The 23,097-nt window shown below is 34.9% G+C and overlaps 1 long non-coding RNA gene across 2 annotated transcripts; it reads left to right on the top strand.

Moving 5' to 3' along the window:
• The first annotated feature begins 17,894 nt into the window (after nucleotides 1-17,894).
• On the top strand, nucleotides 17,895-22,625 carry LOC135289123 (uncharacterized). 2 transcript variants are annotated; one of them, XR_010351922.1, is made up of 3 exons: nucleotides 17,895-18,006; nucleotides 18,477-18,683; nucleotides 22,476-22,625. It is a non-coding gene; the product is annotated as an uncharacterized LOC135289123 (long non-coding RNA). The 2 variants fall into 2 exon arrangements; XR_010351921.1 differs by lacking the exon at nucleotides 22,476-22,625 and adding an exon at nucleotides 19,216-19,552.
• Nucleotides 22,626-23,097: the final 472 nt, after the last annotated feature.

Below are 23,097 nucleotides of genomic sequence, written 5' to 3'. Positions count from 1 at the left end.
CTCACTTAAGGAGTTATCAGCAATGTAGCACTTTAAAATAGCAAAGATGAGTGGGTATCTTGAGAAGTGATACAAATCAATAGATTTCTGAATGCCAAACTATAGCGATGACTTTACATTATTATACAGATTTTACTGTAAAAAAGGTTTCTTTTGCTTCAAAACACAAATGCAAATTTCAAAAATTCTTTCTCAGAAAATGAGTCATGTTTAGGGGTTTAAAGCTAGTGATTCAAAATGGCATTCTGGATGTTCAGGATGCTCTTGGGAAAAGGCACAAAATGTAGAGTATTAAACATTATTTCTTCTGTTTTTTTATGTGTGAAGACATTGTGAATGGGCTCAGTTACAAAGATGGTCAAAAAAAATTTACTTTTTATGTGATTAGAATGGGCTTCAAGAAGAAAACTATAAACCCCATAGGAAACAATTCAAGGTCTAAGTATAATCTGCAAACATATATGCTTTCTGATTAAAAATCCAAAACAATCCCAACCGCCCCAAAATTGCTTTTTTTCCCTCCATTTACATAAAAACAGCTACTGGACCCATGGAAAAAGAAAAGCCTGTATCAATCCTCAGTCTTTATGACTTGAAAAATTTCTTTATGTCTATATATCAGGTAAGAATTTCTTCAGACATAACCAATGTAGACTTATCTCTTCCTCCACAGCAAGATTTAATATCAGTACTGCAACACATTGTCCATAACTGAATGCAAGGCACCACATCAACCTGACCTGGTAGCAATGCTTTTCTCTCCTGTCTGCTTTAGAGATATTATTCTCTCATAAAAGCCTTGGAAATAGCCTATCAATTTGTATGACATTAAATAATCTTCTTGGAATTGATGCATTACAAAATACTCAGCTGCAGGATGTCACTTAAGTAATTGCAAATAAAAAACTTAAAGGTCTGGTTTATATGGGCTAGTGATACTGTAAATTCACCTTCCATAGTAAATCTGCTGTGAATTGGAATCTGAAGTCTGTGGAAAACAATGGGAAAGGGTAATTTCTGTTTTATTCACTGTATCTTTGCACCCTTCTTTATAATCTCCTGTTCAGAGACCTAGATGACACAGTGGCTTACTACTCTGATTTTTCATGTGTGAGACAGCACAGGAGGTTATCTGACATTCCAGAAGAGAGAATGTATTTTACTGTCTGGAAGTTGTCTCTTTGGCATGTTTGCGCATGTCACAGGACTGTGGCTTGTTTTATTGCAACTATCTATCCTGATTCAGAATAAAACTCGTACTGCTCTGGCAGGAGTGTTGGAGATCAGGTTATTTTTGTGTAGGAAATACTGGGGGGCCATTTTAACCCTTACTGGGCTACATATCATATTTTGATCAATACATGTTTTTCAATATGCCTCATTATGTGCATCTAAGGAACTCTGAAGGAAAGTTTTTCAGAAGGAAATAATGATTTATCAAAAGAGAATGTTTGTAGGGATCGATCATGTTCAGCTAAGCATTTATTCAGAAGGCTTACAGGTGCAGAAAGAAATTTTAACCATGAGGAGAGAGTATTCTTGAAAGCATACAACATACACTGCTGACAGCATGATGTTGAGGGTGTTGACCAGTCTCTTGGGGATGTGTTTTTTATTCAGTCTTTTTCTACAGAAATATTTGACCACTCTGTGCCTGCAAATATGCATGATCCCTAAGTAGCAGGTAAGAAATGAAGACATTTAGTATCTTAAGAAATTTTAAAGGATCATATATAACATCTATATGACAGATTAATGGGAAAATAGAAACTGATTTTCTTGTCTTCTGATTTTTTTTTTTACACATTGTGTATCATTTCTATAGTAAATATACAGTCTTGTAACTATTCTATGTAGTGTTATTCCCTCACCAAAAATGTAAGTGTATCTTTGCACTTAGACAGCTCTTATGCTTTCTGCTTTCTCCATTTGTTCTTATGAAGACTTTATGATAGACTCATCTACTGCAGCTTCTTGTAAGAAAATCTCATTATCTGACTATGTGTTCAGTCTTCCAGTGAGAATCATTTGCAGTAAAACCTCTCTCATTTTTTCCAGATATCCATTTATATAAAATAGAGCCAAGTCCCTAGTTCCATTGGGACAGACAGGATTTCTGCCTAATTTTGTTCTCCTTTTCTCCTTTATAAATTTATTTTAGTTAGTAGCTGCTTCTGTCACTTTGGCTACCACAGGCATTAATGTAAATTTTCTCCTATACCATTTGCACTACTTTGATCTGAAAAGGCCATGAGACCACCAGTGGAGTTTTTAACATTTCCAGCAGGAAAAACAATTTGCTATTAAACCACCTCTTCAATACTATTGATTGTCAAATAAACAAGAAAACTTAAGTGCATAAAAATCACGGTGTTTAAATATCTTGTAGTACACCCTGTAAGTGTTCTAGTGCTGATGCTTGAAAGCACTTTGAGACTACTATGAGTAATGCTCTTTCACTTTGACAGCCTCAGCATGAGAGAAAGAAGCTGGAAATTAAATAGCAATAAATGCAGTGCTTTCATATATAATACATAGTGTATTTAACCTGTGTGTGACATCCTACTCTTAAGGGAAAGGGAACAGCCAAGATTCATAAATGGACATGGTTGAAAGAAAGTCAGAGGACCTGCAAAAAACTCAAAGTTATATTAGTGAATTACACACTTGGTCTGGAAACTGGAGTGTTAGTTAGTTATTGGAAACAATCCTTGGTTGTCTCCACAGCCTTCCAGCCATCATTGTTTGACACACACACATTAGTCCTTATATTTGGGAATTCTACAGCTGTGCAATTCACTTCTATAGGACTCCTAGTCAAACATCTCTCAAAATAAGTTAGATGTCTAATAGCTGCACATTAAGCAGTGTTACTTATTATAAATTTAGAAATGCTATGATTAGTTCTAAAATCTCAAGGATTAAATTTATTCTGAATTGGATTTAGGAAGAAGTATCCTTCATTAAATATACTAAATATTAGTATATTTACTATATAATAGTAAATAGTTTAAATATATTTTGAGTATAAGATAAGTTTACTTCAAATACACAGCAGTTTCCATAATGCATAAGATAACTGGTACCAAAAAAAAAAAATTAGTCTCCTTTAAAGATGAGTGGCTATACATGTCAGGAAAGTGTAAATGAATGAAAATTAATAATAAATTAATAATTGTTGTTTGTTTAATTACATATATTGAATTCAAAGAGTGAAGCTAACACTCTTTGAATATATTACCTGGAGCAGTGGCTCATATTAAAGCCTCTCTACATTGTCTTAGGCCTGTGGTTCAAAGAAGCAAAAGAGCTTGGGTTTTAATTCCAGCTCTAATGTTGTTTTAACACATTAATATGATCTCTTTAGGGCCAGATGTTTTAATCTGATGTGGATGTTAAGTTTCCATAGCTAATTTACAAAAAAATGCTGAAGTTACACACAGACACACACACAGAGGATGACTTCCAGAGATCCTCCAGACTGGAGTTTTAACTTCTATAACTGCTAGGTTACTTGCAATTAACCATTTCTGCAAAAAACATTAACAGCAAAATACACTTTTATGGCAAACAATGTTATAGCACATCATTTCCTTTTCACAGATGGAAAATTAAAGCACGATGGATCTCTTATGCCAAATACTACATAACAAATCTCATAAGAGCAGTAAAAATAGAACAGAGAAGTGTCAGTTTCATGCTTTGGTTCTTTATTTTGATATCAACACTCTCCTGTAGAAAAATGTTTCCTTCAAATTAAAAAAAAAAAGAAAAAACAACAAAAAAATCCAAAGAAATCAAGGCTGAAGCCCCCCCAGTCTTATTTTTGCTGAAGAAAATATTAGCTAAATCAAGAAAAGTGATTTTTATTTTTGTTTTATCCTTCTGTGAATTCATGTTTTTAAGACCATATAAAAAATTTTAAATCACATTTGCAGCCAGACAAAATTGCAAAAAAGCCTAACCTATTACTTCAAGGTAATGAGTCAGAGTGATTCACTGCATTGTCTTGGTGATTTCTGTATGAGCCAATCAAATGAAAGGGCACAAAAGCCATTCACAGTGAAGATAATCCTTAGTTCTATTGCACAATCTGATGCCATTAAAATGCATAAGAGCAGAGGGAAGGAAACATCAAAGGCAAAATCTTTGTCTTCCCCTCCCCAGCCCCCGAATTCCACAACACAAATAGCAAAACCTTAAAAACAAACAGGACCCTGCTCCAGCGTGGGTTTCCCACAATGTCACAGCTTCTTTAGGGAGCATTCATCTGCTCTGGCCTGGGCTCCTCCCTGGGCTGCAGGTGAATCTCTGCTTCTCCACGGGCTGCAGGGAGAACTCTGCTGCCATGCCTGGAGCACCTCTTCCCCACCTTCTTTACTACCCTTGGTGTCTGTAGGGTTATTTCTCTCAGACATTCTCACTTCTCTGCTGCTTTTACAGTTGCATATTTTTTTCCTCCCTTCTTAACTATGTTATAGCAGTGGTGTTACCACTGGCTGTCTTGGTCAGTGGTGTGTCCATGTTGGAGCCAGCTGGTATTAGCTTTGTTGGACGTAAGGAAAGCTTCAGGCAGCTTCTCACATCAGCGACCTCTGTAGCCTCCTCTACAAAAACCTTGTCACACAAATCTAATGCTCAGGTCAAGAGAAAAAGAAATAAATCTAAGGTCCCACATTCAGTCCTTGTGAGGGGGCTCTGCATGAACTGCTAGACACTGAACTCCTGCATGGAACCTAAATGCTAACAGAGACTTTGTATTGATAGATGGATTCCTAAGAGTTGTATGCAAGCAGTGATAATGGCAAGTATTTTGCTGCTTGGCAGTCTTGTCCTGAGCACACCTGACTGAAAACTACTGCTAGGTAAGCCAGCATTCACCAACCTGGATCCTTTCCTTAAGGTAAATACAGTCACTTTCTCACTGAAGGCTCAGAAATCACCATTTTATTGCAAGCTAGGGCTTGAGTTTCTGATTTATTATTTTCCTTAATTTCCAGTGTAACACATTAAACAGGCAGTGGATAACAGATTTATGAAGCAGTTTCCCTCTGAACAGGTTTTCAGAATGTGTCAAAATATGATAAATGGAGCATAATGAAATACAGTTGTACCCATCTTAAAGCTGTTTTCCTCCACTGAGCACATTTCTTCTCCTTCTCCTCTTCCTTTCATTTTTTCTTTCTTCCTTTAATTTTTTCTTTCTTTCTTCCTTTCATTTTCTTTCTTTCTCTTTCTTTCTTTCTTTCTTTCTTTCTTTCTTTCTTTCTTTCTTTCTTTCTTTCTTTCTTTCTTTCTTTCTTTCTTTCTTTCTTTCTTTCTTTCTTTCTTTCTTTCTTTCTTTCTTTCTTTCTTTCTTTCTTTCTTTCTTTCTTTCTTTCTTTCTTTCTTTCTTTCTTTCTTTCTTTCTTTCTTTCTTTCTTTCTTTCTTTCTTTCTTTCTTTCTTTCTTTCTTTCTTTCTTTCTTTCTTTCTTTCTTTCTTTCTTTCTTTCTTTCTTTCTTTCTTTCTTTCTTTTCTTCTCTCTCTCTCTTTTAAAATCTCACTTATTCATTTCCACTATCTATGAGATTTTTATTTGATTGACCTTCTGATACACAGTCCCTATTCTTGAAGGAAGTAGAAATGCCTCATTCAGGATTTCCTTTCCATCTTTTTCTGTTTTCCTAAATGCTGAATCCAAAACCTTAATATGGCTACAAACTAAAATATCAACTCATAAGAGTTTCATCCATGTTCATAATTATTCAATATATCTACATTTCTTAAAGGTCCATGATGTATGTCAAGAAGCAGTTGATATAAATATTTTTTTAGAACTATTGCATATGTTTTGGGGTTTTTATTCTTGTTCCCCAGAGAGTAGTTCATTACTTCAGCTTTGAATGGTTGCCTATATTTAATGATGGTAAAAATCATCCTTTTGGGTAAAGAAGAGATTTCAGATCTGAAGTATGTATGGTTGCAAGGTTCAATTTTTTTTTTTTTAATGGTTGCCTATATTTAATGATGGTAAAAATCATCCTTTTGGGTAAAGAAGAGATTTCAGATCTGAAGTATGTATGGTTGCAAGGTTCAATTTTTTTTTTTTAATCATTCAAAGAAATAATTCTGATACTTTTTATCCACTTTATTTATGATTCTAGGACATCAAAATCAAATAGAAAATGTAGAGTTTATAAACTGAAGATGGCTTATGTGATAGGTCCACTTTTGTCTGACCCCAGATTTATTTTAAAGACATCATGATCTTCCAATAATTTTCCAAAACTTGGGGATTTAAAAAGGTTTTCTTCAGTATGCCTACTGAAACAAAGTCTCAAAAAGCAATCCCTTTTTATTGAGTGACAGAAAAAAGCTCTAAATTTTAGATTAAAGAGCACTGAATTGAGTTATATGATTTTTACATTAGTCAGTTTTGTCTCATTTTTTTCTTCCTAGAAAAGCCTGAAAATATCAAAGGATCTCTGTTCATGTCCTGATCTGACTCTGAAGCCTTTAAATAGAATCTTTAAATAACCTTAAATAGAATCTTTAAATAATCTTGCTGTAACATTTTTAACTGCTTCCTCAATATAATTTGAGCTGTATCACGTTTGGATTATTAAATTATGGCTTCTTTGAGGGGTGTTTATTTCTTTGTTTCTTTTGAGTAATTTATTTAATCAGTATACTCTCTTATCCTACTTATTGAACTAATATTTCAGTCCCTTCTGTGAAATACCTTATGCTGTGTTCATGACTGCTCTTTCATTACATTAGAACAAGACTTATAGACCATATGAACATGACTTATAGCCCATTTAGCATATATATTTCCAGCCTGAATTCTATGTTTCCTGCAGCTCATTGGGGTGGCCAACACTTTGTGTTTCTCAGAGTTCCAGGTAAAACCTTAGTGACTACCCTTAAAAGAAAAATCATTGATAGAGGGGCATTTCTCAGGGTTGATGTAAGTCCCTCCAATATTCTCAAGTCTGAGAATCTGAATTGACTTCTGGAAACCTCCTGGTTATCTTCCCCCCTTCTTTCACATCCTGCTATTACTGTCATCATCTTCCCATGGGCGTAACTAATTTATTCTTCCTCTGTAGCTGTCTACTTTCTGACTGAGAAGTTTTCCCCACTCTTTAGGGTAGCCTCTCTTCATCTTTTGCAACTCTTTTCCCTTTTGATTTGTCTCTTTTCTCTTCCTGACTTATTCATGTGGCCGCATTCTTCAGCACATCACCCTTTCTTAAGAGTTTGCCCTCTAGACTCTCAGTAAATTTTAAGAGCAGAGATTGGACAAATAACTCATCTTCCTTTTGTGTTAGAATCCTTTTCTGACTTCTGTCATCTCTCCTTGGTGCGATTTCATTTCTGAGATCTATCTCTCCATGAACTTTACCTGTCAATATTTCATTCATAAATAACTCGTGTCAGGTAGCCACTCAAAAACAATGTACATCCAGCACTGTTGGCATCCCATAACTCATTTTGTCTCCTTCATTTTTCAGGTTGCTTTTGCTGCTGCCTCAGGTTCTATAAACATCTTTGTCTAGTTCTCACATTCAAAAAGAAAAACAGTACTCCTGAAATCTGCTCCTCCTGGCCAGGATATTTCTCATTTTCTTCTCTCTATGTCATTAGACCTTTCACGTTCAGAGGGCAAAAACAAAGCTCTGCTCCTGAGCAAATGGCAAACTGCTATTTTGGATTGAAGAATTGTGTTTCAGCTGTACAAAGAAACCTCTGAACAGATTCTGCTCGAGGAATTTTCAGAGGAATGAGCTTGTGAATGGAGCAAATGCACAAGGAGAAGAAAGTTTGTTTAGTGTTTATACTAAATTGTTTATACTTTATTGTCTGAAAATATAATTTTGTAATAAGTATAACAATGTCATTTTTAGGCATCCATTTCAATCTATAACTATGCTTGTAAGGCAAAAAGACAGTAAAGGAAGAATAAACATTAAAAGCAGTAATTTAAAGAAAAGAAAAAACAACGGAAGAATAATGTTCCTGAAACTTGACTCTATAAGAATACCAAAACCAATCCATACAATTAGGTATTTTATGATATTTTTTCCCAGATGTTGTGCAAAAAACCCAATAATTTGGATGATCAGATTGAATACATCCTTGGTCAGTTTTCAGATGATGCAAATTGGTCAGGAGTGTTCATCAGCTGGACTGTCTGGATCAATGGGCTGAAGCCATTTGTGTGAGGATCAACAAGGCCAAGCGCCAGTTCTTGGGTTACAGCAACCCCAGGCAGTGCCACAGGCTGGGAAGAATGGCTGCAAAATTGTCCAGAAGAAATGAGCTTGGGCGTGCTGTTTGACAGCAGCTGAATATGAGCCAGCTTTGCCCAGGGGATCAAGAAGGCCAAGGACATCTTGGTTTGTATCAAAACCAGTGTGATCAGTGGGGCTAGGGAAGAAATTTTCCACCTGCACTCAGCCTTGGTGAGGCCACACCTTAAATCCTGTGTTGACCTTAGGGCCCCATGTTGCAAGAAGAGTATTGAGGTGCTGAGGCCTGTCCAGGGAAGAGCAACAAAACATGGAAAGGGTCTGGAACACAAGTACTATGAGAAGTGGCTGAGGGGGCTGGAATGGTTTAGCCTGGAGCAAAGCAGGCTCAAGGAAGACCTTACTGCTTTCTATTGCTGCCTAAAAGGAGGTTGTAATGAGGTGAGGGTTTGTGTCTCTCCCTAGGAAAGAAGTAGAATGAGAGAAAATGGCTTCAGGCTGTGCCAAGGAAGTTCTAGACTGGATATAAAAAAAAAAAAAAAAATTATTCTCCAAAAGGGGTATCAAGCACTGGAACAATCTTGATGGAGTCCACCCAGAAGATAGGTAATTAAAAGATGCATGGTTGTGGCATATAGGGACATTTTATAGAGGTGGACTTGGCAGTCCTGGGTTTATGTTGGAATTGATACTTTTGTGATAATTATTTTATGATTCTGCATTTATTGTTTTGCTGATTCAACTGATTACACCATTCTTCATTAAATTAATAAAATCAAACTCTTTCTAATTTTGTTAGAGTAAGAAGCTGAAGTACTTTTCCAGAAATAAAATTCAAGGTGAAAATGCATAACCAGCTTTTGTCACAGTCTGATCAGAAAAGCAGCCCTAAATTGTTAAAGTATAGATAAAGAAATTACTGATTAATAGTCCTTTGGACTATCACTGTGAAAACCAAAAAACCTTAACTATCCTCTAATGTGTGTACCTGGACCATGAAAAAAGGCCTAAACATAGGTAGACTAAAAACTTCTTAAGAAAGATCTTTCTCATGGGTTCAAAGACTAAACCTTCAAATACTCAAAGTTTTACTCAGGAATCATTCCACTGACTTCTTAGCCTTAAAGGACTGAAAATGTACATGCTGTTTATATGTAATAGTCCAGATATTATAAATTGCATTCTATAAATTATTGGGATTTAAAAAAAAAAGTTGTTTGTTTTTATATAATTTTAAAGCTTCAAAAGCTTAATTATCTTCACATTTTAATGAGAACATCAAAGGAAATCCCAGAATAGCCCATACCTCAAAGAACTGTAGTAGCTGGTACAAGATTATTAGCAATCTAGTAAAAGATGGAGGAAAAATTCAGAGTTCAAACAGTTCCATGACAAGCTGCTTGGGAACAACTGTTCTTTAATTTTCAGTCACAGCTTTTAAAACTTTTTATTTTCAGCAGAAGGAGTACATCTCTATCATAAACAGAATAAATTGTATTTATCTTGGAATATGGTCTAATGTATGAAAACATAAATATTTATTAACACATTAATGCAAGGGCTGTGAGCTTGCTGGCATCAAGCTATGCTAAGCTGTGCATCTGCACACAGAGAGGACAACACATTATCATGTGTATGCTAAACCTTCCCCCATTTTTCCTCCTCCTTTGTTGTCTGTGAAAACTAATTACATTTTGAATTACTAAGCCTCTTCTGCACTTTGTTGAGTAATAAATGGATAGTTAGTCAAAACTGAAAAACTGTGACACTGCAGGGTGAGTGTCAATTAGACCATTTTTAAATTGCCCTTCAGCTTGCTGGATTAACTTTAATTGATGTCCTAGTAATATCCCCTGTTAAATAATTTACAATAGTTTTTGACTCCCCAAAGCATTACTTAATGCCCTGCAATTATTAAAATAGCATGTATTATCAAACTGGCCAGATAAATTAGTTGAAAAAAAGGTGGGATCTCTTTCTTGTGAGGGGAAGTGTACACTATGGATACAGACTTTCCAGTACAATTATCAGTCTAGAGGTTATGGATGTTTGTTGAATGGACAAAACCTATGAAGAAAGATACTTTATTTCTTTCTTTCCAATTAGAAAGAAAGTGTATTTTGTCCAATTAGACAAATTAGACTCACAAATGCGGATTACTTTAATTATAATATAGCTCAGTGTCACAGAGGTTGATTTTTTTCTTATTTGATTTTAGGAATCTCACCTCAATATACTTCCAGAATAAGAGGAATAATCAGCATCCAATAAATAAAAAGACTGACAGAATGTTCACTGAATAAATCCAAATGAGGCAAAATGGTTGAATATCATATACTTCATTTCTTAATACTTCTGTATGGAAAAGTACCTCTTAATAACTATTAGGACATGAATTACATGAAACACCAAATGCTTATTGCAGTAATTTAGACACAGAATTCTGCTTTTAAATCATTGCTCTTGGAGGTACAGCATAAACTATCAGATAGAACTGGGGCTCTTTTTCCAGTGGAGAAAGAAGATAGAATTTCTAACATAAAAAGTATCATGATACTGATTACATACATAAGTGAATTTCAGACTTTCTCCTTTGAGGAAGAAATGCACCAGATCTTCTCCAAGTTTAAAATTCTACCCAAATTTACCTGACGTATTTTAATAAGTATGATTAATAGAACTATTTATGAATCACCTTACGATTTTTCAATTAAATCTGAAGATAAAGTATATAAGTCAAGATCAATTTTATACTACTCAGTAACTGAATCAAATCCAGAGATGAGGGATCATCTCTGGATTTGATTCAGTTACTGAGTAGTATAAAATTTATCATCCAGTAGACAAAATAAGAGCCTGACCATGTTTTCATGGACATCAATCCTTTTGCAACTACAGCTATATTGATTTTAGTTTCATTAAGCATGATTTATACTGATATGAAAAACAAAATGTATTGTTTATTTTGAAATGTTACTCCTCTGATTGATTTTAATTATGCAAATGAAATGTATGCTTGCCAATGGCAGCTAATAGATTAACCTGGAAAATCATGGCTAGGGAACTGCTGAAAGCGCAACATCTGGAGAGCAGAACTGTAACTACACCTACAGCTCAATGAGGTGTGAGAAGGACTAGATATTTGTTTGCTAGAACAACTGACAACAGTTTCTTAAATCAGTAAGAAGTACATGCTTTAGTGAAAATCTAGTTTTCTTTATTTCAAGTGCATTCATATCATCTTTTCTATCAAGCTTCTTTCTGGATGCAGCAACAAGCACACACACCTGACTACGTATTGAAATTACATCACTGAACTACAAGTCCTTTGTTCCTCCTCTCTTTCCATCCTGTTCTTGTGCACTGGAAGCAAGATCAGCTCTTAGAAAGCTACCTTTGGGAGATACAAATCTGACATCAATAATCTCATTTGTATGGCACACAAAAGATTGACTTATTTTCATTAAATCATGCCGTAGTTGTCTAAAATCTCACTGCACCTAGAAATGTTAAGACCAATTTGCTGCTTATGAGTTAGGAAAAAATATCTGTCAGAGCATGCAGCAACATCACCTCAACATAACAGAGAGGCTGACCATTGGTTTCCAGCAGTTTTGGCTTTTTGTAATATCTTCACTTCCTTATGTGCAGTTCGTCGAAGAGTAGTTAGTGCTATCAGGCTTTTTATTTTATTCTTTTGAACCAGAAGAGAAACATGAAGTGAGAAGAAATTTTTCAGTCTGTCAAAAATGAACAGGAAAAATGTAGTTAGTGTAATGTAAAAGACTAAACCAATTACAGAAGTCATTTTGGTTTGAAGAGGAAAAAGGTCAGGGACTATGATTGAAATCCTCCCTAACTGAAACATGGCAACCTAAGCATATCTTTAGCATAACATCTGAAAAATGTTTCAAAGTACATCTGAGCATATGATGAATGTAAAATGCTGATCTGTTTAAGTCAAGGAGAATTCTGACAAGATTTTACCTTCAGCATTTTCTCTGGAATTTGCTTCCTGCTTTGGGAGCACATTAATTTCACAGTCTTTTCACATGGCATTCATGCTCCAGTTTAGACAGTGTGTCTATAGATATGCATAGTTATGAACTCTGCTTCTGGGTGTGGGGGTTTTTTTGGGTGTTTTCTTGTTGTTTTTTTTTTAAAAATTGATGAATATTTCCTTTTACTAGGTGTCTTTTCCCCAGATGTGTTAAATGACACTGTTTTTAGAGGAGTTAGAACCAAGTTCAAGATTCCACAAAGTTTATTAAAAACAACTGAGTAGTAAACTGGTTTTTCTATAAAAAACCAAAAATTATTCTTTTCCATATGTATGGATTGTGCTCCATTTATCTTCCCAGTGAAGTGAAAAGTGTGGCTGAGATGAGGAATGTTATATTTCAAGTGTGGCCTAAGTGCAGATATTTTTTAGTAGCAGTAGTGTTGCTTCATGGTTTTAGATTTGAGAACCATCTTTTTTAATATACTGAGGTTACTAGAAGTCAATCATATAAGGATGAGCTTACACAGGGATCTTGATCTGGAACTGAGAAGGTATTGGTAGTGTGAAACAAATATTTATGTGAAGTCATTTCTGCCCTCTTATCAAAGACATCTGGCAATAACCTTGACTATATTTGTTACTCATAAAAAAAATTTAAGAAAGAAAATTCATTATAATATAGCAAGACACATTTACACAATCACATGTGACCTAATTGCCACAGGTTAGCAAAACAGTATTCCTCAGTTAAGCAAGTGGCAGCTGAAACAGCCATGCCAGTCTTCTAACATTATACATACCTTGTTTTGGCAATGAATAAAAGCATCAGTCAATTACTGTCAGTCTGCTATTGAAAAACCTCAACGTTTTTAAAGCACATTTGTGCTTACTTTTTCTAACTGTTTTTTGAAAAAAAAAAAAAAAAGGGGAAAAAGGGCAAGTTTTCAACAAAATTTACCAAAAGTACATTTGGAAAAGTTATGAAAAATGCAACATCTTTGCAAATAAGAATACATACAAGTATTTTCTAAAAATATGTTTGACTGTGATTTCTTTTCCTCTAGATTTGACATACTCATAATATTGAAGGGAAATTCATGCCAAAGTTAAAAAAGACAGCTAAATGAAACAAAATAAATACATTTAAAAAATCTTCTGTTTAACAAAGCAGGAAATCTTGTTCTTCTTACAAAAAAATGCCCTGTACTATCATATTTTCTTTTCAGTCATTTTATTATTAGGAGACTATAAACACATAGTATTTAAATTTTATAGACTGCCCTAATGAGAAAAATAGGGGAAAAAAAGTTCTGAAATGTAAGAATTGTTTTGTATAGTGAAAATGGTAAGTGGTTGTGGTGTTCGGATTTTTTTTTTTTAGATAAAGAAAGTTCTCTTTTGCTCTAATATAATCTTAAAAAAAATCCAAAACATAACAACAAATACCTCCCCATCCTCCTTGTTACATGCTCATTTTGCAGAAGAAATGGTTATCAGGTTCATGGAGAGGCTGGCTCTGCATTTCATTGAAGCTCTCTTTTTTCCGGTATATTAACTAGTGGTACAGAGAGTTCTTTTTTCTTCTTTTCATGTCATTTTCTTTGCAATTAAAAACAGTGGTATGTTGGCAGTTGCAAGGGCAGGGAAAATCTGGATAAGCATCTCAAATTTTGTTAACAAAAACAAGGTAAGTTTTTTCCCCAAGAAAAGACACATCAGTCTCTTGCGTACTTCCACTGATAAGAGGACACAGCGGAGCATCTCACAATCACAACCAAGAGGCATGAGGACATCAGTAATATAGACAAGGCAAACCCCACAGATTTATTTTGTTAAGTAGTATCTGGAAGATTAAATTGTGGCAATGGATCAGTTTTGCCTTTGTGTCCCCTCCCTTCCTGTCAAGCACTGAAAAATTTTATCTACACTTAAAGTAGGAAATTCTCTTCATGATACAGTCTGCAGAGCAGTGACTAGTTATACTACTGGTGTAGCATCAAACCTCCAAGCAGCCATACTACTAAATTACTAGATGCTGCTATGCTCTTCTTTCCTGCCTGCAACGCATCCTGCTGTGAGTTCTGTGCCACTGCTGTAGGGGCCCCTACTGCCTGTGCTGAAACACCACAGCCAGAGTAGAGCAGGAAGGAGATCCCTGCCATACTGCCATACTGCCCTACCAAACATTATGAAACAAGTTTATTACCATATAGTCTTCTGAGAGATAAACATTAGTCTTGTAAACAAATCAGACTATAACCCCTGCCAGTAAGCACTTTGATGCCTTTAAATTTGCAGCAACAAAAGCTCTCTTTTATAGAAGATTGAGAAGGATGTTCATTGTGTCTCTTCAAATGACAAAAGGATTTCTTTGCTCATGTCTATCCTTCCCTGATGGTTCACCCCAAATCACATATACAAAAAAAGTATGTATGTGCAAATATGTCAACACTGGCATGATCAAAATCTGTTACACAAACGCTTGGTGTATCTTCCCAAAAGACACCATGTTGTTCCAAGCAGGTAGAGGATAATGACAGGAATTTAAGGTCTGAAGTTATGAACTAATATATTTAGGCAGTAACTGAAATACTTAGGAAGTTCCTGAATTCCACAGCACCCTTTGGAAAGGATACATGCTGGAGCAATTCTTGAAGAACTGCATCTTGTGAGAAGATGCCCACATTAGAGGTGCCCATGAAAGATAATCTCCTGTGGGAGGGGCCCCATGGTGGAGCAGGCATCAATACTGGAGTATACGGATACAGTTGAATTCAGAGAGTAAAAGAACTAATATTTTGCTTTCATTGGTTTTTCCTCATTGTGCCAATTCATAAAAGATGGATAACACATTAAAATTAGGTAGTAAACCAGGAAATAAGATATTTCAAACCTCTTATCCAAGGGAAAGAAATCTCTCTATCAGAACTAATAAATAATAGTGGAATGTAACCATTACTGCCAAACTTGAGAGCTAATCATTTCCCCTTTCTCCCTGCCATTGCCTGCCATCTGTACCCTAGCCTCCCCTGTTAAGTAATACTCCAGGATTAGCTGGACAATACTCACATTCTCTGTAAGTCTACATAAGATCAGACACCTACTAATGAGTTTTACACCAATAAATCACAAAAACCTGTCCAGACAATCCCAATTAACCATTTATTGTCAAGGGCCTTTTGGCAGGTGCTTGGTCCTTGGTTATGCACACAGCACAGTCACTCCAAGCACGTTCCTATTATCTACAAGTATATATTTCTCTCTTTCCCAGCCTGATGGAGAGAGGAAGCTTGATTGTCTCACTGGGAGAGAGGCCTAGGGGCTAGAATGGTAATGTATATTTCTGGGAATTACTTACTGAGGAGGAACTACCACACTGAAAAATCAACTTTTCTTTAGCTTTGAGAAAGACGGTCTTCAGTCATGTCAGTCCTAACAGAGATAATATCAGAGTTTATGTTCTGCTGTAGTCACACATTCGTCCTTCCAGAATGGCTTAAATATAATTGAGACTGTTAAAAGAACAGAACACTTTTTTTTGGTAGCAGTTTTATCTTTAAATTTTCAGCAAAGAAAGTAAGAAATACTGGTGTTCTCCAATTTTGAGCAAAAATACATATTATGGCTTTTAACACTGTTTATGTTGACATTGAAAGAATACACCATAACAGAATCTGACCTTACTGCTAAATACTGGGGGATTTTTTTGCTTATGCAACAAATTATTTTGAAAGCATACTAATTAGATCTAGTTATGAGTGTTGCATTAATTATAGAAATGTTATGCATCAGTAGTATGACTAGAAAGCTTTTAAATTATAAAATAAGGCTATACCCAAGAAATTAATTGCATAATCTATATTAATTCACTTGCTATTTGAGTTACTGGGGGTTTATTTCATAATTAAAAAGCTTTACAGGATATTACTCCTATGGATCATTTATATATATATTAGTGAGAACTTACTTGAGTTAATTTACAGATAACCAAAATCACAGTGTTTTCTACAGAACAAATTAATTCCAGTAAAATAATTAAAACCTTCATTAATTATGCTGCACTGGTCAAAATAATGCTCTGTTAGCTCTTTACTCAGCAAAAATGTATTAGCTTTGTGCATATTGGCACTTCCATTCAGATTATACTGATTAGTATTTCATTATAAAAAAATGAATGAAAAATAGCTATTCATAAGCTTGTCTTGAGCTGAAAAGAAATTCTAAGTGGTCTTTTTGAGACAAACATATGCTTCTGTGTTTTTAATCTTCTGCTGCCTTGCAAGAAGTAAGAGGAGCAATGTAAGGGTAGATACAGCAACCACAGAGCTACACTAAATTGGGCAGCTTAGATAAATGTTGCCAAATCATTTGGTCAGAAAAATCAAATGGTGTGTGCTCAGCTCAAGTACCTCTCCTCTGCCTGACTGGCAGTTACTTCAAATAACTTGCTGACCTACACGTCAGTGCCAGTATGGAATTTTGACCAGTCCACATGATTCCAAAGGCATCAAGAGGTGATGGATAGGACTGAGGCTTCTTGTTCAAGATGAATTCAGATAAATTTGTTTTCTGTAAATGTGGGTCCAAAAGAAGGGATCCAAGTGACAGAACTATTTATCAAACACACTCATATGTATGTCATTATTTAGGAATGGTATTGTCCAATATAGTACTCCCAAAAAAAAAGAAAACCAAATGCCTTTCCGCTCCTTCCTCTAGTGGCAGACACAAAAGGCAGAGACCGTGGATTGAGACAAAAATTATTCTCTGGAAAGAGGACTGAGACAAGAGAAGCCCCAGCATCAGCCTAATGACAGTTTTGCCGTACTGGAAAGCATTACAAGGATATGCAGCATTTTTAATGAAGGAAAAAATCCTTTGCCATCATTCAAATATTTTTTAATGCCACTATAACCAAAAATGAACTTTGCTATTACCATCATAAAAACTTTTCTCAGAAAATTAATACTTTAGGGCACACAGAATATCTGAACTTAAATCTCAAAATTGCAAAATGAAATCCCCAATCTTTGGAGCTGTGATTTATCTTTTCAATTTAATTGTTTTTTTCACAATTCAAATATGTTTTATTATTTCAAAATACCTAAATTTATTTTGGATCTTTTTGAGACAATATTTTAAATGTCTTGTTCTTATCAAAGAAGAAGAAGAATAATAAAAAGAAGAAGAAGGTATTGTTACCCTGCTAAAATTTTTGACATTCAAATTTCTTTTATTTTTTCAAGAATAAACTAGTCTCATAACCTATGTGATGTGGACAAAAAAGAAAAAAAACTTTCAGAATTTTGGTGGGAAACTTTCCTTATGTAGAATGAATATCAAGTATGGTATGCTAGTTCTTATATAATTAGAACTCAGTTTTGTGGCAAAATAAAATGGTAAAATGGGAAACAATGGTAGCCCTTAAGCCTCTGTAATACAAAGCAAGGATACAAAAAAATTCTTATCCCAAATTTGATCAGAAATGCTGCAATCCTAATTATACATTGACACTTTTCTCTAAAAGTTTTGTTTGCTACAGGCCTGATCACATGTGATCAAAGTGAAAGATGTTCCATGTACTGCAGCTGTTCTCTTTCGTACATGGGGAAAATAGGAAAGGTTACACTGGGGCTGTGATGTCATAACCCAGTGCTGGAAGTCCTTTCCCATCCAAGGCACCTCACATTAAGCTAATGCCTAACCCTCTCACAATCCTGAACACACATTCCAGGGAGGATATTGCTGGAAGGACATAAAAAAGGAAGTAGGAATGAGAATCACATATCCCAAAACCTCAAACATGAAACAATGGGAAGGCATTAGAGGGGTAATTAAATTGGTACTGGAAGAGAAAATGAATGAACCACTAAGGAGATGTAGGAAAAATCACTCAATTTCCCAGTTCTCGCTGTTGTTTTCTGTTCCTCTCAAGAGGGGTGTATCTGCATTTGCTGTTCAAAATTGTAAGCATTCTAATGACAGTGTGCTGTGCTACTGGCAAGAGTTTAGAGGCTGCAGAAAATCATATTTTATGAGTTTTTTTTGTTTATCCAATTTTAACAAAACATTAGGAAAGGGAAAAAGTGGGAAACTGAAGAGAAGTATCTGCCAGTGAACACGAACACTATATCAGGGCCCTTGAAGGCTGTCAGTGGGATTTATATAACTTTTAAAAATGTGAGCCTTAAACTTCACAAATGAAATTAATTTCAAGTGCTATAAAAATATTTTTAGAACCAACCAAGAATGAGAAAAAATCCAGAGCTAGAATAAAATGCCTGAATGGAAGAGGTCCCTGCTGGTGAGCAGAGATTGGGTCCTTTCCAGCCTGTCATATCAGGACACCGCAACCAGACACAAGGCCTCTGTACAGTTGGATTTGGCCAAATAGGCTTTGGCAAGCAGAGGTATCCTTTGCCAGAATGTCAGGAAACACACCAGGTAACACTGTCACCACTTACCTCATGATCCACAGTTTTGTTCAAGAGCAGCAATAGAGAGAACTCTCTAGTTTGAGAATTCCTCCTACCACAAGTATGAAAAGCAGACTTTGAATTTCCAGTATCTCTGCCAGCTGGCAACAAACATAATTCAAGATGCAAAATGCATTATGGAAATCAGATAAAGTTAAAAGGAGTAAAAAAATATACTTTTTACTTGAAAAGCAAAGAAAAAATTATTGAGTTTTAATGTGAAACATTTTATAGACCCACTACTAGGAGAAAGTAAGTAATTTTCAGTGACTTTTGTCACTTTTTCAAATAGAAGGAAGCTTGTAAATCTGATATATTTATAAGATAAAAGATCTGGAAAGAAACACTGACTAATTGCAAACACGTGAGGGAGGACAATTGCAAGTACCGACCAAAATAAAACACTAAGAATTTTTTTTTTCAATATTCTTAACTTTCATGCAACAAAAAATGTTAACCCCATGAACACTTTTAATGCTATGTCTGGTTTTTCCTTTCAGTTCTTCATCAGTTTTGCTGCTGCTCAAAACACTCAGTCCCACTTTGAATAAGTGGTCAATGCTGAGCTTCATATAAGCAGGATGTAAAATTTTTGGACTATGTCCCAAGGTGGGCAAGAAGGACAGTTAAAGGAGTAGAGGGTATGACTTTGTTCCAATTACAGAGAAGGAGGCCGAGTCATCAACTCATTGCTTTCTACGATTTGCTCATGATGGGGAGCAGGGATGGAGGTACTGATCGCTTTCTCTGGTGTCTGGTAGAAGGACAGAAAGGAATGTTAAAGCTGAATCAGGGGATTTTACATTGGTTATCAGGAAAAATGTCCTTACTCAGAGTATTATCAAGCAGTGGAAGTGCTCGCTGGGGGACAGGTCGCAGCCTCAAGCCTGTCAGTTTTCAAGAAGCATTTGGGCAGTGCTCTTAGACACATGGTTTAATAGGTAGGTTGCCCTGTGTGGAGTTAGGAGGTGGACTCAATAATCATCATGGGTCCCTTCCAGCTCAGCATATTCTTCAAGTTCTTCAGGAATTTTTCTTCAATTCTGAAGAACTAGTGGACATTTTTTCCCCCTTGGTAGCTGTGTGAAAGTCAAGCTGCAGTCATATCCTTCACTTACTCTTCTTAAACAGCATACCACCCAAAATTATAAAAAATGGTGTTAATGCATTTCAGTGGTATTTTAAATTCTTGATTCAACTGGCATTTGTCAGAACTTAATGAAAACATCGATGCAAATTTCTTTCCAATAAAATCTTGCACTACAAAAAAAAAAAAAAAAAAAAAAAAAAAAAAAAAAAAGTCACAACACCCTTAAGATAGAAGTGCTGTCTTCCTAAATTGCTTTGAAATTTGTTTCTTCTATCTCACAAGAGGCTGACCTCTGAAAAAAGTCTGCAGGAACTGTGGTCAATATACTTAGGTATATTTAGCATGCAGCACTGGAGAAAGTGAATTATCAAGCAGAGTAATTTTTTTTTCCTCTTGAGCAAGAAAAGAGAGCTTCATCTTGTCAATTAACAAGTAAGATAGGTAACACTAAATCCATGTTAATGGGCTGCTATAATAATTCTCAATTTTGTTCCAAAAAAATTCTTCTGTTACATGTTACTCTGCATAATTTTTCAGAAACACACAGCTAATACTAAATGAAAAGAAAGATACAAAGAAAACAGAATTAATTGCTTTGACAGGTTGCAAAAATAGCACATACATATTCCCTCAGGGGTAGGTTCTGAGGTTCATACAATTTTCCTGTCTCCAGACAAACACTTCATTCAAATAATGTTATGTATCGTTACATAAACTTTATTTATGATGTTTTGTTATTCAGTAGTACAATTTTAATTCTGTACTAACTGTATATGATTTTATTGTTCTTGTCCTTTTTTTTCTCGTATATTTTCTGCATTTTTCTATGTTCATAACACACTTTTCCCTATTGAAAATAGTGGTGGGATTTAATTTTTTTTTTTTCATTTTTAATTCTACTTCCAGAAAGTTACATATTATTACAAATAGAATTTGTTGAAAAATATTAGAAAAAAACAACAATGGGAAGATTATTTTCCATGACAGGAAGACAGTTAATTCCAAGAGTCATCTGTTTTTATAGCCATCTTCAAATTTTATCTGTGAAAAATTTTGAATTTCTGAATTTCCTTTTTCTTCAAAGCAGGAGCTGAGGGGAACTAAACCAAATTATCATTTCCAGGTGGAAGAATTAAAATTACATTGTTCAGTGGTGAACGGACTGGAATGGCAGCTCCAAAAGCTGATTCTAAATCTACCTGTGATACTAAAATGATCAAGTATTTTTAATGCTTTATCTTCATTCACACACTTGTCAAGTCATCCAAGAAATTATTGTCATCCAAAAGTTAAATTGTACATTCATAGCAGGGAAACAATGAAAATTAATCTGATTTTGCCTTAAAGTAAAAATTTACATGATGAGGAAGATAGAAGAAATTCACACATTAATTACAATGAGTTTTAGATTTTTCATACTCCTCTGAAGAATTATTTTTTAAAAATATGATTTCCTAAACTATTCAAATGGTGAATAAGTATATTTAGATGCAGGCAATATATATTCTATAAAACAGGGGGACAGTCAAGGTGTTTATGTAGGAGATTAAAGATCAATATTTTTTTGTGTCCTTCTGACCAACTGTCAATGTTTGATTTTTAGCAATTAAAGAAGGTTTATTTTGACACCATTCTTAGCACTGCAAAGTTACAATTATTTATGCATAATGAATATTTGAAATATATTTGGATGAGCCAGAAAGATACAAGTAGCAATGTTACTTGTTTATATTTCACATATTTTTTCACAAAATGCAAAGAAAGTGCAAACTATGCTGCTTCACCCTACAGTTCTTCCCATTAGTCTTGTTTATCACTTATCCTTTAGGAAGACTGTCTTTGCTAACAAACTGTCTGAATAAAAGGTTTTTTCAAATATAAATCCTGGTGTTGAATTCAGTTAATACAGCTATTCACACAATTTTCTTTAAAACCTTTCTAATTCAGCACTATATAGCTCATTTCCTTTGTAACCAGAGTTGTAAATTACCTTAAGAAATTTATTGCTGAAAATGATGGTAACTGCTGATATAAAATCAGTTTAAACTCTTCTCGTAGAAGAATCTGCTTCTTCCTTGAATATAAGGCAAATGCCAGCTGTGATTGTCTCATTCACCTATCGAAAGACTAAAGTTGCCTTAGGTGACAGCCAAATTCTTCCTGCTTATCTGTGGGACTAGCATCTTACTCTATAACATGCTTATTTTCCCACACTGACAAGTTGTTGACTCACTGGGCAGAATGAGAAGCGAATGTGGAGATCTTGCATCAATCACCTTCCATCACATTCCCTAGCCCAAATGTCAGTGATTGGACAAACTTGCTTTGACAGGCATCCCGTCTGGACAAACAGCTTGTCAGTTTTCTAATAGGATTCAGCTGCTCTCTCACCATAAGCTTCAAAACCTGAGTCACTTCAAATATTCCCCAGGGGAAATGGGGGAAATTAAATGAAAAGAGAAGGCTTGGAAGGGTGGGTGAATGAATGAATGAATGAAATAATGAATGGTTGTCATTTTGGCAATTTTAGAGTAAATTACAGCTTTCAGAACTTTACTTTTGAAAATTATTTTGCTGTAACAAAAAAAAGGAGAAGAATTGCAAATTTAATACTGACATTAACCTAGGGCTGCTATGGTAACCTCTTCTTTTATCAAAACCATGGTTCAGGAGATGTCCCTGATACTGAGGTCATGCCCCTTATTTAGAGGACAAGAAACTTTGAGAAGCATTTACATGAAGAAACTAAGAAAACAACCTTTCCTATAGCAATCAATGCCCACGATACTCATCACAGTCACATTTGAGGGATCAATTTAATTCAAGGTATGTTTTCAAACCAAGGATCTTTGCTCATTAGAGAAGTACAGATTAGAGTACAAGGAAAATACAATGCAGAACTATAATGTTTTCTTATTAAATGCACTACATAAAGAACTACTTGTCTTGCACAGGGACACACTTATTACTACATTGTGACTTTAATAAGAAAAAAACAAACACATCATACTATATTGCAGGCCAAAGCTATGATTTATATCCTTGAAAAAGCATAAGTAAGAAATGTTTTACAAAACAGTGCAATTTTTAATGAAACCTAAAAATTGTTTCGTCTCAGTTTTATATTGATCTTATCATAATTATAAACATTGAACTTTTAGAAAAATCTAACAATGACAGTAAGACATTTCACGTAAGCATAAATCAAAAAATGTTAAGTATAAATTTCATCCTAGAAAATTGTATTGATTCTGAATCATATATAAATGGACAATCACATCGCCAGTTTGAA

Source organism: Passer domesticus, chromosome 1 (assembly GCF_036417665.1).
Source record: "Passer domesticus isolate bPasDom1 chromosome 1, bPasDom1.hap1, whole genome shotgun sequence".
NCBI lineage: Eukaryota > Metazoa > Chordata > Aves > Passeriformes > Passeridae > Passer > Passer domesticus.
This window is presented reverse-complemented; position numbering and strand designations above follow the sequence as displayed.